The sequence below is a fragment of the Oncorhynchus nerka genome, linkage group LG10, assembly GCF_034236695.1.
Source record: "Oncorhynchus nerka isolate Pitt River linkage group LG10, Oner_Uvic_2.0, whole genome shotgun sequence".
In the NCBI taxonomy this organism is placed as follows: domain Eukaryota; kingdom Metazoa; phylum Chordata; class Actinopteri; order Salmoniformes; family Salmonidae; genus Oncorhynchus; species Oncorhynchus nerka.
Genome location: NC_088405.1, coordinates 20,205,759 through 20,222,605, shown reverse-complemented (window position 1 = coordinate 20,222,605; position 16,847 = coordinate 20,205,759). Strand labels below are relative to the sequence as shown.

General features: G+C 42.9%; 1 pseudogene; it reads right to left on the bottom strand.

Annotated features, from left to right (window-relative positions):
- Nucleotides 1-5,120: 5,120 nt before the first annotated feature.
- Nucleotides 5,121-16,462, bottom strand: LOC115134990 (monocarboxylate transporter 12-B-like; annotated as a pseudogene).
- Between the last annotated feature and the right edge of the window lie 385 nt (nt 16,463-16,847).

Here is a 16,847-nt window from a genome sequence, read left to right as displayed (position 1 = left end):
AAACACCCTCTCTCACACCGACCTGACAAACACCAATTCTCACAACGACCTGACAAACACCCGCTCTCACACCCACATAAATACACACATAAGCTCGAGCAAGCCAATCCATACACACAACAAGACAACTCACATAAGCAGTGGTGGAAAAAGTACCCAATTGTCACTTTTATTTATTTATTTCTCTCCAATTACGATCTTGTCTCATCACTGCAACTCCCCAATGGGCTCGGGAGAGGTGAATGTCGAGTCACGCATCCTGCGAAACATGACCCGCCAAACTGTGCTCCTTAACACCCGTCCGCTTAGGCCGGAAGCCAGCCGCACCAATGTGTCAGAGGAAACACTGTTCAACTGATGACCGAAGTACCTGTAAGTACCCAGAAAATCAATACTCATCTTCTGCTATTTGTCAACAATGGTTAATATAGTGTCACGCCCTGGCCATAGAGAGGTTTTTATTCTCTATTTTGGTTAGGCCAGGGTGTGACTAGGGTGAGCATTCTAGTTTCTTTACATTTAACATTTACATTTAAGTCATTTAGCAGACGCTCTTATCCAGAGCGACTTACAAATTGGTGCGTTCACCTTAAGACATCCAGTGGAACAGCCACTTTACAATAGTGCATCTAAATCTTTTAAGGGGGGTGAGAAGGATTACTTTATCCTATCCTAGGTATTCCTGAAAGAGGTGGGGTTTCAGGTGTCTCCGGAAGGTGGTGATTGACTCCGCTGTCCTGGCGTCGTGAGGGAGTTTGTTCCACCATTGGGGGGCCAGAGCAGCGAACAGTTTTGACTGGGCTGCGCAGGAACTGTACTTCCTCAGTGGTAGGGAGGCGAGCAGGCCAGAGGTGGATGAACGCAGTGCCCTTGTTTGGGTGTAGGGCCTGATCAGAGCCTGGAGGTACTGAGGTGCCGTTCCCCTCACAGCTCCGTAGGCAAGCACCATGGTCTTGTAGCGGATGCGAGCTTCAACTGGAAGCCAGTGGAGAGAGCGGAGGAGCGGGGTGACGTGAGAGAACTTGGGAAGGTTGAACACCAGACGGGCTGCGGCGTTCTGGATGAGTTGTAGGGGTTTAATGGCACAGGCAGGGAGCCCAGCCAACAGCGAGTTGCAGTAATCCAGACGGGAGATGACAAGTGCCTGGATTAGGACCTGCGCTGCTTCCTGTGTGAGGCAGGGTCGTACTCTGCGGATGTTGTAGAGCATGAACCTACAAGAACGGGCCACCGCCTTGATGTTAGTTGAGAACGACAGGGTGTTGTCCAGGATCACGCCAAGGTTCTTAGCGCTCTGGGAGGAGGACACAATGGAGTTGTCAACCGTGATGGCGAGATCATGGAATGGGCAGTCCTTCCCCAGGAGGAAGAGCAGCTCCGTCTTGCCGAGGTTCAGCTTGAGGTGGTGATCCGTCATCCACACTGATATGTCTGCCAGACATGCAGAGATGCGATTCGCCATCTGGTCATCAGAAGGGGGAAAGGAGAAGATTAATTGTGTGTCGTCTGCATAGCAATGATAGGAGAGACCATGTGAGGTTATGACAGAGCCAAGTGACTTGGTGTATAGCGAGAATAGGAGAGGGCCTAGAACAGAGCCCTGGGGGACGCCAGTGGTGAGAGCGCGTGGTGAGGAGACAGATTCTCGCCACGCCACCTGGTAGGAGCGACCTGTCAGGTAGGACGCAATCCAAGCGTGGGCCGCGCCGGAGATGCCCAACTCGGAGAGGGTGGAGAGGAGGATCTGATGGTTCACAGTATCGAAGGCAGCCGATAGGTCTAGAAGGATGAGAGCAGAGGAGAGAGAGTTAGCTTTAGCAGTGCGGAGGGCCTCCGTGATACAGAGAAGAGCAGTCTCAGTTGAATGACTAGTCTTGAAACCTGACTGATTTGGATCAAGAAGGTCATTCTGAGAGAGATAGCGGGAGAGCTGGCCAAGGACGGCACGTTCAAGAGTTTTGGAGAGAAAAGAAAGAAGGGATACTGGTCTGTAGTTGTTGACATCGGAGGGATCGAGTGTAGGTTTTTTCAGAAGGGGTGCAACTCTCGCTCTCTTGAAGACAGAAGGGACGTAGCCAGCGGTCAGGGATGAGTTGATGAGCGAGATGAGGTAAGGGAGAAGGTCTCCGGAAATGGTCTGGAGAAGAGAGGAGGGAATAGGGTCAAGCGGGCAGGTTGTTGGGCGGCCGGCCGTCACAAGACGCGAGATTTCATCTGGAGAGAGAGGGGAGAAAGAGGTCAGAGCACAGGGTAGGGCAGTGTGAGCAGAACCAGCGGTGTCGTTTGACTTAGCAAACGAGGATCGGATGTCGTCGACCTTCTTTTCAAAATGGTTGACGAAGTCATCTGCAGAGAGGGAGGAGGGGGGAGGGGGAGGAGGATTCAGGAGGGAGGAGAAGGTGGCAAAGAGCTTCCTAGGGTTAGAGGCAGATGCTTGGAATTTAGAGTGGTAGAAAGTGGCTTTAGCAGCAGAGACAGAAGAGGAAAATTTTATATAAATTTTTATATATATTTTTTATATAAATATTTTTATAAATCTTTATTTCTATGTTTTCTATTTCTTTGTCTTTAGATGTCTGATTGGGAATCATACTTAGGCAGCCTTTTTCCCCACCTGTGTTTTGTGGGTAGTTGTTTTCTGCATAGTTTATTTGCCTTACAGAACTGTTCGTCTTTCACGTTGTTATTTTGTTCAAGTGTTTTGATAAATCAAAATCATGAACACTAACCACGCTGCGCTTTGGTCCGTTCCTCATTCTGACGAGAGACGTAACATATAGACTGTTATGTTAGATGAACACCACTAGATGGATATATTGCTTTTTGTAATGTGGAATGGGCAGTAAACAATACCGTTTTATATTTAGCAGAAACAGTACATCTATGCAAGGTGTCACACATGGCATGCTCGGACTTGTATAGCAAGTTTATTTTGTCTCTCTGTCATCTATGGCCGTATTTTCCATGGCTCCCGAGTGGCGCAGTGGTCAAAGGAACTGTATCTCAATGCAAGAGGTGTCACTACAGTCCCTGGTTTGAATCCAGGCTGCATCACATCTTGCTATGATTGGGAGTCCCGTAGTGTGGCTCCCAGTGTTGTCCGGGGTAGGCTGTCATTGTATATAAGAATATGTTCTTAACTGACTTGCCTAGTTAAATATAAAATACAAATAGTCTTAAAGTTGAATATTAGTCAGATGTCAGTATTAAGGATACTTGACAGACGTCTGTGCTGGAGTGGGGTTATTATTAGAAATAGGACACATGACAAATGAGACAGTTCCCCAAATGAACATCAATTTGCTTTATCTCAACACCACATCATCAGAAAAGGAACTAATAGTTCAACAAAATAACATGTTTAAACCATTTAAAACTAGAAAAGAGTTCTGAACTTTCAGAGGAAGACTCAAGACTGTCATTATAACTCTCTACGATAGTACAAATATTGACCGTGCTGCTTGACGGCAACCCAACAAGGCATCATATTCATGTTTATCAATTGATAAATATATGTCATTAGAAAAGGTGAAGATAAACACATAGGAAATGTAGGCATTCATGGTGTTTTTGTCCCTGTAGGCATTAATGTGCAAAACAAAAAACACATTCTTCTCTTTCAAAATATGGATACATCTCAACTCATATTTTCAAACACAGCAGCAGGTGAAGGAATCATGGATCACTTGTTTTTTGGGGGGGAAGCCACCTGTTGAACATCCATGGCTCTGTTGGGTCTTGAGTGACATCGTAGTATTAGTATATGTGAAACACAAGTCCATATTTCACAGTGTGGTTTTATAACGCACTTTGTGAACAACACTACAAAGTGATGTGTCCAGTCACAGTAGAGCAATTCCACCATAACGGAATTACGCTTTGACTCAGAGTTTTTGCATTAGAATGTATGCCAAAGAAAATCCACTGATTTTAAAGTTTAAAAATCTCCCTCAGTTTTCCCAAAACTGTTAAATATATCTGACATGACACCTTGAGCTTGGGGAAAAAATATTTTGGTTATTGAAGTGAAGTGGATTTACATCTGGGAACGGAATTATGGTAATGGAATTACAGCATGAGTCCCTGATCTGTACAACACAGAAATGCTTAATTATGGATATGAGTGTCATTCTGTTCATGGTGATGTATCCTGAATAGGTACACAAAGGAATAATTATGCAATATCCTTATTTTGCATATTTGGGTATTATTCTACACACTGGCTATTATTCTAATGAGCTCCGCCCGCAAACAAGACAACATTTGGTTGGTCTGGACCAGACCAAATCTGAACCAATCACTTGACATCTATGCTTCACAAGTTTGGACATCACAGTACAGCAAAGTAGAGTACAGTTCAATACATTACACTATAGTCTACTCTAGAGTAGACTATAGTGTACTCTACGGTACTGAACTATACTTTTCTGTACTGTACTCTACTGTGCTTCGCTGTACTGTACTGTGCTATCCAAACTTGTGAAACATAGATGTCTATGATTGGTTCAAATTTTGGGTTTTGATGCACAGTATTTCAAAGACCATTTAAGACTTTTTCCATCTGACCAGAAATCAAAGCCGTTGCTGATTTTTAGGATGGAAAATGGTTGAAAACGTAAATATGCCTTACTTTATAGACTTCGCTTTCATTTGACATGCTCCTATGCTTTTTTCGTGGTGGTGCTCATGGGTCCTTTTACATGGACATGCCCAGTACAAATAGCTTCTCTTCAGTGAATTTTAGTGCAATCTATTTAATATTATACACAAATGTATATGTTATTATTGCATAACTTTGGTGTTATATTGCATGTTTAATGTAGTCATAATCTTCAAAATAATAAACAAACACTGGTACTAAGTGATGTGTTATTCTACAGAGCCACCAATTCTTAATCAACTTTTATTTAAAAACAAAACCAAATAGGGTAACTTTTCCTGACTGGTAATCAACACAGAATTTGTGATGGTGTTATAGGATTTTCACAAGTTCACGTTGAGAGGAATAACTGCATTTTGTTGTTCCTGGAACATTATTGTTTTGCTTCCATTAAGGAACAACACACTTTGGTATTACAGTAACATCCACTCACTCAATAAAAAATGCTTACAAAAATGTCTCAACATGCAGGGACGGTCCCTGCTAGCTTTGGTTCATCATGTGCTGCCTTGTACGTTGGCCATTCTTCAAGGAGGCGAACGTTGAATCGGCATCGCTGGTGGAGAATGTTTGTGGTCCCCAGCATCGTTGGATCAGCATGACAGTAGCCAGAAAGAGTGAGCTGAGGATAAGAGAGAATCCACTGAGGAAGAATGCTGCAGTATAGTCACCAGTCCAGTCCACCAACCAGCCTGAAACCAAGAGAAAGAGTTAGGCTGGTAATTTCCACGGGAAGTTTCATACCAACAGAGACCAGACTATAACATACTGAGAACGATGGAATCATGATATTCAGAATCAAGATGTGCAATTTGAAAATGGTGTATGTACACGCACTATGTGTGTTAGTATTGAGTTGTTCTCTCCTCATCCTCACCTCCTATTGGTGGGCTAACCAGGTAGGGTATGGCATGTAAGAAGTTGACCACACCCAGGGCTGAGGATAGGTATGATGAGCCCACCAAGTCAGACGTCACCACTGGTATGAGGGCAGAGTAGGCACCATCAAAATAGCCATAGAGCATGGAGAAAGGCACCAGCAGGGTGAAGGAACGTAGCAGAGGAATCAGGAGGCAGGAGAGACCCTCCATACCCACAGCAAACATGAAGCTCACTTTCCGGTACTTCTTCACACACCTACAAGAGGGGAACGCAGACTTAGCTGGCAGTATCTTAGAGCAGGAAGTATGTTACAACACTAGAGAATGTGGCCATGCAGTGTGTGACAGGCCCAAGACCATAGTTTTGAAAGCATCATGATAAATATTTTGACTATGGCTACAGTCTATTTGGGTGATGCTATAGAAAATGTGTGTGTGTGTGTGGGGGTGCAAACTATTCTGTATATGTGACATACTTCCTGTCAGTGAGCCAGCTGAACGTGATGTTTCCTACGATTCCGGTGACCCCCAGGATGGACATGAGGAAGGCAGCCTGCTGGTGCTCCACGCCCACACTGAGGGCATAAGGCACCAGGTAGGCAAAGGGCACACTGCAGCCGTACGCCAGGAACAGGAAGGACACGGACAGCAGCATGAAGTCAGGCATCAGCAGGAAGCTAAACTCCTCCATTGACTGAAGACAGAGGCACCCTCCCAGCTTAGGCCCTGCCAGAGGACCAGCTGGCCCAGGGGCAGCCAGGCCAGCCAGAACCTTGGCATCTACTAACTCCGCTAGTTTTGCATCAGCAACCTTTGTGTCTACAGGCTTAACATCAGAGAGCTGGCTACCGATGACAAGGTTCTCCATTAGTTTAATGTCCTTCAGCTTCCCGTTAGCTAGATTTTGATCCGCTAGCTTGATCTCTTCAAGCATTTTCTCTGTTAGCGCGCTATTCACATTCACAACCATGCCCTCTACTATTGTCATGTCTGCCAGCCTCGAGTCAGCTAGTTGTACATTCGCAAGGAGTGCCTCTGCTAGTTTCATTTCAGTGAGTTTAATTTCTGCAAGTTTATCAGTTTCAAGCTTAACATCTGTTACATTCACAACCTTTGTATTGGGGTCCAACGGCTTTAAGCCTGGAAGTGTTGTGTCCATTACCTTCCCTTCTGCTAGCTTGGCATCCACCGGTGGGATGGCATACCCATTCTCAAGCTCTGCTGTCTTGTGCCACCTCTGTCCTCTACCTTTAGGCACCAGGGGCCTCATAAGGGCCCCGCAGACACACAGGTTGGACACAAACCCTCCCAGAATCAGCAAGGCCCCCCTCCAGGAGTAATGTTCAATCAGGAGATGCACAGCAGGGGCCAGGATGAAGGTCCCAATCCCAGTCCCAGACATTGCCATCCCATAGGCCAGTGCTTTCCTCTCGTTGAAATAGGATCCAACCATGGCCACCGCTGGAGTGTAGCTGAGGGCAAATCCCAACCCTACGAGGAGAGAGTTGGGGATGGAGTCATGACAGCTACAGTTGCGTTCTGTCATTAGAGTCAACACAAGTATCCATAATGCAACAGCTCCCTCTTGTGACAAAGTCCTAAAAACAATGTGATGACATCCACATTGAGAGACAGGGGTGTACCTGTGAGGACGCCCAGGGTGAGGTAGAGGTACTCCAGACTGGTGGCAAAGGAGCTGAGGATCAGGCCGGCAGAGGACAGGACGCCTCCCATGATCACAGTGGCTTGGGTGGACAGGCGGTTCCCAATGAAGCTGCCAAGAGGAGCTGGAAAAAAACAATACATAGACAAAGTTATCATCCTCACATCAAGAGGAAAATGTGACAGATTTATCGCTTGGATTGGATGTAGCTGAGACTCAATCCACTGTAATACACATCGACATGCAAGTTCAGAGCAGGTCAGTAGTAAATGTTTGACTCAAAGATTGAGCCATGCAAGTCTAAGAACACACGGCCAGTACAGTGAAACTGTGAATTGCTCATTAAACAGCCGCTTGTAAAAGTCTAACAAACTCTGGCACAGATGTTATGTAAGTCCAGGCTAATGATACATCGGGGCAAAGTTTAATTATTTGATGTAAATCCTTGAATATCAGTTTTTTTAAAGTGCATCCGGATGGATACCACCCTGTTCAAACTAACCGAAATGGCAAAACAAACAAACTAGCTTTCGATTGGATACTTTGATGTCCCTAGGGCAAGTCATACAGCTGAGAGAGGATTTTTATAATGAAGAATGTGTTTGTTGTAATTGACTGTGTTTTGTATCTTAATGTGTATTTATTGTGTATATTTATGTTTTCTATAATGGCCTATTGATGTGTTCATTTTTGTATTGAGCACAGCTAATTTTCAAAAGAGACTTTAGTCTCAATATGAATAAAAACATTATTATCTTTCCCTATATACCGTGGGGCAAAAAAGGTATTTAGTCAGCCACCAATTGTGCAAGTTCTCCCACTTAAAAAGATGAGAGAGGCCTGTAATTTTCATCATAGGTACACTTCAACTATGACAGACAAAATGAGGAAAAAAATCCAGAAAATCACATTGTAGGATTTTTAATGAATTTATTTGCAAATTATGGTGGAAAATAAGTATTTGGTCAATAACAAAAGTTTATCTCAATACTTTGTTATATACCCTTTGTTGGCAATGACAGAGGTCAAACGTTTTCTGTAAGTCTTCACAAGGTTTTCACACACTGTTGCTGGTATTTTGGCCCATTCCTCCATGCAGATCTCCTCTAGAGCAGTGATGTTTTGGGGCTGTTGCTGGGCAACACTGACTTTCAACTCCCTCCAAAGATTTTCTATGGGGTTGAGATCTGGAGACTGGCTAGGCCACTCCAGGACCTTGAAATGCTTCTTCTTTTGAAGCCACTCCTTCGTTGCCTGGGCGGTGTGTTTGGGATCATTGTCATGCTGAAAGACCCAGCCACGTTTCATCTTCAATGCCCTTGCTGATGGAAGGAGGTTTTCACTCAAAATCTCACAATACATGGCCCCATTCATTCTTTCCTTTACACGGATCAGTCGTCCTGATCCCTTTGCAGAAAAACAGCCCCAAAGCATGATGTTTCCACCCCCATGCTTCACAGTAGGTATGGTGTTCTTTGGATGCAACTCAGCATTCTTTGTCCTCCAAACACGACGAGTTGAGTTTTTACCAAAAAGTTCTATTTTGGTTTCATCTGACCATATGACATTCTCCCAATCTTCTTCTGGATCATCCAAATGCTCTCTAGCAAACTTCAGACGGGCCTGGACATGTACTGGCTTAAGCAGGGGGACACGTCTGGCACTGAAGGATTTGAGTCCCTGGCGGCGTAGTGTGTTACTGATGGTAGGCTTTGTTACTTTGGTCCCAGCTCTCTGCAGATCATTCACTAGGTCCCCCCGTGTGGTTCTGGGATTTTTGCTCACCGTTCTTGTGATCATTTTGACCGCACGGGGTGAGATCTTGCGTGGAGCCCCAGATCGAGGGAGATTATCAGTGGTCTTGTATGTCTTCCATTTCCTAATAATTGCTCCCACAGTTGATTTCTTCAAACCAAGCTGCTTACCTATTGCAGATTCAGTCTTCCCAGCCTGGTGCAGGTCTACAATTTTGTTTCTGGTGTCCTTTGACAGCTCTTTGGTCTTGGCCATAGTGGAGTTTGGAGTGTGACTGTTTGAGGTTGTGGACAGGTGTCTTTCATACTGAGAACAAGTTCAAACAGGTGCCATTAATACAGGTAACGAGTGGAGGACAGAGGAGCCTCTTAAAGAAGAAGTTACAGGTCTGTGAGAGCCAGAAATCTTGCCTGTTTGTAGGTGACCAAATACTTATTTTCCACCATAATTTGCAAATAAATTCATTAAAAATCCTAGAATGTGATTTTCTGGATTTTTTTCTTCTCATTTTGTCTGTCATAGTTGAAGTGTACCTATGATGACAATTACAGACCTCTCTCATCTTTTTAAGTGGAAGAACTTGCACAATTGGTGGCTGTACTTGCACAATTTGCCCCACTGTATCTTATCAACAACAGCTGTTTCCAAGGGGCTGTGGAATCCCCATCAGTGGAGGCTCCTCAAAGGAGAAAGGGGAGGACCATCCTCCTCGGTGAATTAAAAAAAAATACAAATAGTGAAACATAAAAAAAAGTTATCCTTTTTAGATAAAACTTTATATTTTCATGTCACCAAATAATTGATTAAAACACACTGGTTTGCAATGGTCTACAGTAGCCTCAATCACACTCTGTAGGGTAACACTATGGTGCAGCCGGAAGAGCGCTAGCTTCTGTCCTCCTCTGGGTACATACAGTACATACAAAACCTAGGAGGCTCATGAGACTTACACAGTAATTATGACAACTTCCGGAGGACGTCCTCCAACGTATCAGAGCTCTTGCAGCATGAACTAACATGTTGTCCACCCAATCAAAGGATCAGAGTATGAATCTAGTACTGAAAGCAGAAGCTACAGCTAGCTAGCACTGCAGCGCATACAATGTGGTGAGGAGTTGACTCAAAGAGAGAGAAAGACAATAGTTGAACAAATGAAAAGACAGATATTTCATTGTATTTTTTTAAATGTTCACTAAGCTAGCTAGTTTAGCTTACTGAAACAGAGATGGATGCTATGTTAGCTAGCTGTCTATCCAACACTGGAACTCTTCCAAGTCAAGGTAAGCATTTATTAATTTATTGCCACCAGGGCCTGCCAGTGTAACTACTAAACTGCAATGCATGATTTTTTTACATTTTAGTAGACAATCTTATCCAGAGCAACTTACAGCAGTGAGGGCAGACATTTTCATACGTTTCTTTCCATACTGGTCCCCTGTGGGAATCAAACCCATAACCCTGTGTTGCAAGAACCATGCTCTACCAATTGAGCCACACAGGATAATTGTAGTAGAGTTACTAACGCATTAGTTCTAGTAGCTATGTGGACTATGACAATGTAGACTGTGTGTAGCGGTTAGAAGTCATGATATGGTTTGACTTGGGAAGGTTTTTTGCCTGGTCACTGACAGCTGATGTGTTGTGCACTGAAGTTCACAGGCGAAGGGAAAAGGTGAGAGGAGAGCGCATAGATAGTTGCGAGAAGGAATTATATATACACAATGAGCAAAGTGATCATGCTGTTTTTATGTGGCTGCTATGAAAATGAACTGTCTTTGAGTGTGATCAAGGGTGTATTCATTCCGCTGATTCTGTTGAAAAACGTTTCTTAAATGGAAACCAATGGAACGAAAAGGGGATAAATATACCTGAATTTGCCCAGAAACTCAGATTTGCAACTGTTGGACAATTGATTACACCCTAGATCAGATAGCTACTAGCAAGAGAGTGCAAGCCTGTGTTGAATGTGTCAGTGTCTATCACAGCACCGACTGCCACGTATCCCCATGATTCCAAAGTCACTCCTGGGGATTGCCCAGACTACACTGCATGTGCCCAGACAGCCCCCACACAACTTTTACAATAGCATAGGGGTACTAAAATTAGGTGAAGACTGCTGGTCAAATCGTTTCATGTAATCATCTGATCATCATGTCAATGTTCCAGATTATGTCATTTATTTTTATTTTTCATTTATTTTTGCAAAGTTACAGCAGGTGTATCAAGATTGCCATGTCTTGATTAGGAAAGACAAAGGCTTGGGTAGACAACTCTCTTATCCTAATGCTCCATCTTCTAATCTTACTTATTAAGGGCACATGTTCTTTTAAGGTTATTGGGCATATACAGTGTATTCAAACCCTTCCCTTTTTCCACATTTTGTTATGTTACGGCCTTATTCTAAAATGGATTAAACAAAGCATTTTCCTCATCATTCTACACACAATATCCCATACCCCATAATGACGAAGCAAAAACAGGTTTTTAGACATTTTTGCAAATTAAAAAACAAAATATCACATTTACAGAAGTATTCAGACCGTTTGCTATGAGACTCGAAATTGAGCTCAGGTGCATCCTATTTCCATTGATCATCCTTGAGATGTTTCTATAACTTGATTGGAGTCCACCTGTGGTAAATTTAATTGATTGGACATGATGTCTGCAGCATTGAAGGTCCCCAAGAACACAGTGGCCTCCATCATTCTTAAAATGGAAGAAGACTCTTCCTAAAGCTGGCCACCCGCCCAAAATTAGCAGTTGGGTGAGAAGGGTCTTGGTCAAGGAGGTAACCAAGAACCTGATGGTCACTCTGGCAGAGCTTCAGAGTTCCTCTGTGGAGAAGGGAGAACCTTCCAGAAGGACAACCATCTCTGCAGCATTCCACCAATCAGGCCTGTATGGTAGAGTGGCCAGACAGAAACCACTCCTCAGTAAAAAGCACGACAGCCCGCTTGGAGGTTGCCAAAAGTACCTAAAGGACTCTCAGACCATGAGAAACAAGATTTCACTGGTCTGATGAAACCAAGATTGAACTCTTTGGCCTTAATGCCAAGCGCCACATCTGGAGGAAAGCTGGCACCATCCCTACGGTGAAGCATGGTGGTGGCAGCATCATGCTGTGGGGATGTTTTTCAGCTGCTGGGACTGGGAGACTAGTCAGGATCAAGGGAAAGATAAACGGGGCAAAGTACAGAGAGATCCTTGATGAAAATCTGCTCCAGAGTGCTCAGGAACTCAGACTGGGGCAATGGTTCACCTTCCAACAGGACAACGACCCTAAGCACACAGCCAAGACAATGCAGGAGTGGCTTTGGGACAAGTCTCTTAATGTCCTTGTGTGGCCCAGCCAGAGCCCAGACTTGAACCTGATCAAACATCTCTGGAGAGACCTGAAAATAGCTGTGCAGCGTTGCTCCCCATCCAACCTGACAGAGCTTGAGAGGATCTGCAGAGATGAATGGGAGAAACTCCCCAAATACAGGTGTGCCAAGCTTGTAGCGTCAAAAGAAGACTTGAGGCTGTAATCGCTGCCAACGGTGCTTCAAGAAAGTACTGAGTAAAGTGTCTGAATAATTATGTAAATGTGATGTTTACATTTTTGTTTTTAATACATTTGCAAAAATGTTTTTTTTTATGTTTTTGCTTGGTCATTGTGGAGTATTTTGTGTAGATTGATGAGGGGGGAAACTATTTAATAAATTTTAGAATAAGGTTGTAACGTAACAAAATGTAGAAATAGTCAAGGGGTCTAAATACTTTCCGAATGCACTGTATGCTGTTTACTAATCTGAATTAGTGTGTGGTTTAGTGCTTGTGAATCGGTTTGTTTTCCTTTTCACCCTTAAAGCACAATGTCTTATATATGTCCCATTGTATTTAAACACCTGGTAAATTGTCTGTATATGAACAATAAATTAAACGAAACCACTATTTTTAAGAACTCAGGCCAATTCTGATATTTCACAAATTATTTTTTTGGCCAATCAGATCAGCTGAAAAATATCTGACGTGTAAAGATCTGATGTAATTGGTCAAAGGATTAATTAGTGGGAAAAAAATATCAGAATTAGGCTGAAAGAGATCCTAATAAACACTTTTGGCACTATCTGGTGGCCGATATTTGTAATTACACATGAAAATGGCTGATTTCACCAGCCTGTAAAAACGGTAATCTGCTCCTCCCAAAGTCTAGTGTTTGTCAAAATGTGCATGTCTGAGATTCAATGCATGCAAAATGCTCATAATATGTCCAGAGACGCCTGAGTACATTTTCAAAGAATGATATTAATTTTGGGGGAAGTGTTGTCACTTGAAATGTTCATGTGACATATAAGAGACTCCGGTGATGCAAACCACACATTTTATAATACATTGTCAATTACGTCAGAAAGAAAACTATCATTTTTTTCTTCAGAAATGAGTTATTTGAGGTCTCCTTGGGCAGTCCTAATCACAGCATAATGTTCATGCAAGGAGAATTGGGTCCGGGTTTCTGTGTTACACATCAGACTTATCAAGATTTGCCATTTCCTGATTAGGAAAGGCTTATGTTCGGGTAGACAAATTTCTTATCATACCTATATATAGCTACCTCCCAATCAGAATTATTAGGGGCATATATTGCTTTTTAATTTATTGTGAGTATAAAGTTCACTACTAGGACACTTAATCTGTGATTTTATGCTTGTGAATCTGTTTCTGCTCCTTTTATAGCTAACAGAATCAGTGGAGGTAGAATTTCCTCAGGCCCCAGAGATAATTATAAATAGCTTGAGAATTAATCAAACCCAGATAATAAATACATAAATACAGGTTCATTGAATAAAAAAGGGACATTCAAGGTTCAAATTGCTGGTAAGGAAATCATCTAGTCATGGCTGACTCTCACCAAAGAGGAAGGTGGTGCAGTCGACTAGCGAGTGGATCCAGGCCGTGCCAGAGTAGTCCCGACCAAAGTGCATCTGGAACTCCACAAAGAAGATTGACACACATCTAAAAATAGAAAGGAGAAAGAACAGTGTGAGTTTCAACATTGCACTGGCAAACTGTTCTTCAGGGTATATTAGGAAGGTATAGGACTGGACTGGTTTATTTGACATGGACATAGTATGTACACTGAGTGTAAAAAACATTAGGAACACCTTCCTAATATTGAGAACCTTTTGCCCTCAGAACAGCCTCAATTTGTCAGTGCATGGACTCTACAAGGTGTCAAAATCGTTCCACAGGGATGTTGACCCATGTTGACGCCAATGCTTCCCACAGTTGTGTCAAGTTGGTTGGGTGTCCTTTGGGTGGTGGACCATTCTTGATACACACAGGAAACTGTTGAGCGGGAAAATCCCAGCAGTGTTGCAGTTCTTGACACATTCAAACCGGTGCGCCCGGCACCTACTACCATAGCCTGTTCAAAGGTACTTAAATGTTTTGTCTTGCCCATTCACCCTAAACACGTGTATGTGACAAATACAATTTGATTTGAATTGTCTCAAGGCTTAACAATTATTATTTAACCGGTCTCCTCCCCTTCATCTACACTGTTTGAAGTGGATTTAACAAGTGACATCAATAAGGGATCATAGCTTTCACCTTAATTCACCAAGTCAGTCTGTCATAGAAATAGCAGGTGTTCTTAATGTTTTGTATCCTCAGTGTATGCCACAATAATGAGCTTTGTCGATACAATTTAGAGATTAAGACCAGTGACTGAATTTAAGTGCACTGACATGAATCCCTAAAGAAAAACTCGATTAAATCAAAACACTAAATACGGGATGAGTTGAGGAATAGATTTGATTAATATAGTTCAGGAATAGATTTGATTAATATAGTTGAGTAATTGAGAGTTGAGGAATCGAGTTGAGGAATAGAGTTGAGGAATTGAGTTGAGGAATAGAGTTGAGGAATAGAGTTGAGGAATTGTTTGAGTTACAGTCGTTTCCATTCAGCAGCACGGTACCCAATAACCAATAACCTAAGCTGACTGTAGTTTGTTCATGCTGAGCGTTTAAAAATTATGTAAGGTTTTTTTTACATGGAGAAGGCTTATGGCATGTGACCAAAGCACATGTGGAGAGTGGAATTTTAATTCTCTCTCTCTTAAGCTACCTAGAGAAGGAGGAACAGTCCAATGCAAAGGAGCGCAGCATTCACCAACCTACCAAGTACCAGAGGAATCAAACTTAAACCAGAGCATCTTACTAGCCAGTCTGATTTCTTAGAAAGTGTGTGACACGAAATACATACATAAAGTCCTTGTAACTTCTTCACTTACATGAAAAGTGGCATTTGTATGCATAAACTATTTTTTCTCTCACTAGGGACTCAACAATACCTAACAGGAACACACAATAGGTACCAAACCTGCGTTGACTATGTATCCCGGTGTCTGATTTAAAAGCTTTTAACCTGAGCTGACAAAAGGCTAAAGGAATCGCTGGCTCATCACAACCTTGCTGGTTCCCAAAACAGAGAGTTAGATCACACTGACCGTACAGAAACATGATGCCACCTGACATGCATGGAACAGATAAAGGGATAACACAACATTAACATGATGTCTGATTTCATTTCAGTTTATACAACGACAACCGCCCGTTGTAATATCCCAAAGCTTCTTCACACAAAATAATCCTCACCATGGGAGCCTAGCAGCTGTCAGAACAAAACACATACCTTGCAAATACTCTGCAAAGAGACAATAAGGGCAAACACATCCAGAGACTCTACGATGTCACAAACATGGCAAATGAGGAGTTATGAAAGGTTCAGTTCAATCTCCTTGTATCACCCAATTCCCCAAATTCCACCCGGTTACTCATCCCTGCACCTTCGAGGCTGCTGCCCTCCTGTGTACATAGACATGGAATCACTGGTCACTTTAATAATGTTTGCAGACTGTTTTACTCTTTTCATTTGTTTATATTATATTCTACTGTATTGTAGTCAATGCCACTCTGACATTGCTCGTCCTAATATTATATATTTCTTATTTTACTTGTAGATTTGTGTGTATTGTTGTGAATTGTTAGATATTACTGCACTGTTGGAGCTAGGAACACAAACATTTCACTACACCCGCAATAACATCTGCTAAATATCTGTATGCGACCAATAACATTTGATTTGAGGACTATAGTCCCTCTGACACACACACACACACACACAGCTCCAAAGGCTCACCTAGTGACGGCACGGGTGCAGATGGTGACTAGGAAGCAGCCGGCCACAACCATCCATCCCCAGCCTCCATCAGGAGGGGCTACCGGTGCCCCTCTGGGACTTTTTCCCTCTGGTGTCATTCCTTCTGTGCCACCGCCGTGCTGCCGGTCTCTTTTGCTACCTTCCCCTCTGGTCCTGGGGCTGGCTCCTGTGCGGTTCTGTGTTACGGTAATATGTGTCCTCCAAGAAGATCACCAAACCCAGCCGCACTCCGCACAACTCCAGGGTTTGTCTCTGTTGACCCCTTCTTTTATTCTCTGCCACACCAGGCGTGGGAGCAGCTGTCTATGGTAAGGCAGTGTAGAACACAAGAGGACATTTACAATGTTTTAAAAAACTGTCTGATATCACATCCTAGTAGTTACTTACTATTACAATACAGTTGGTGTTTCTATGGTGAAAATTTGCTGCCAGATGTAAGGTCACAATAACAAAAAATGGATACATGTTTGATAAACAATTTTGTATAGGAATGATATGACCCATTTCGACCACAAACATGAACATTAACTACATCACATACAGCCTCAAAACAAGGCCAAGGCATTTGGAATGAATCACTTTAAGGTCTCGGTCTCTAATTCAATTGACCATCAACATCTTCATGTTCTTGCAACAGCTTCATCGGTATCTTTAGTGGACAGATGAACAAATACTGTCCAAA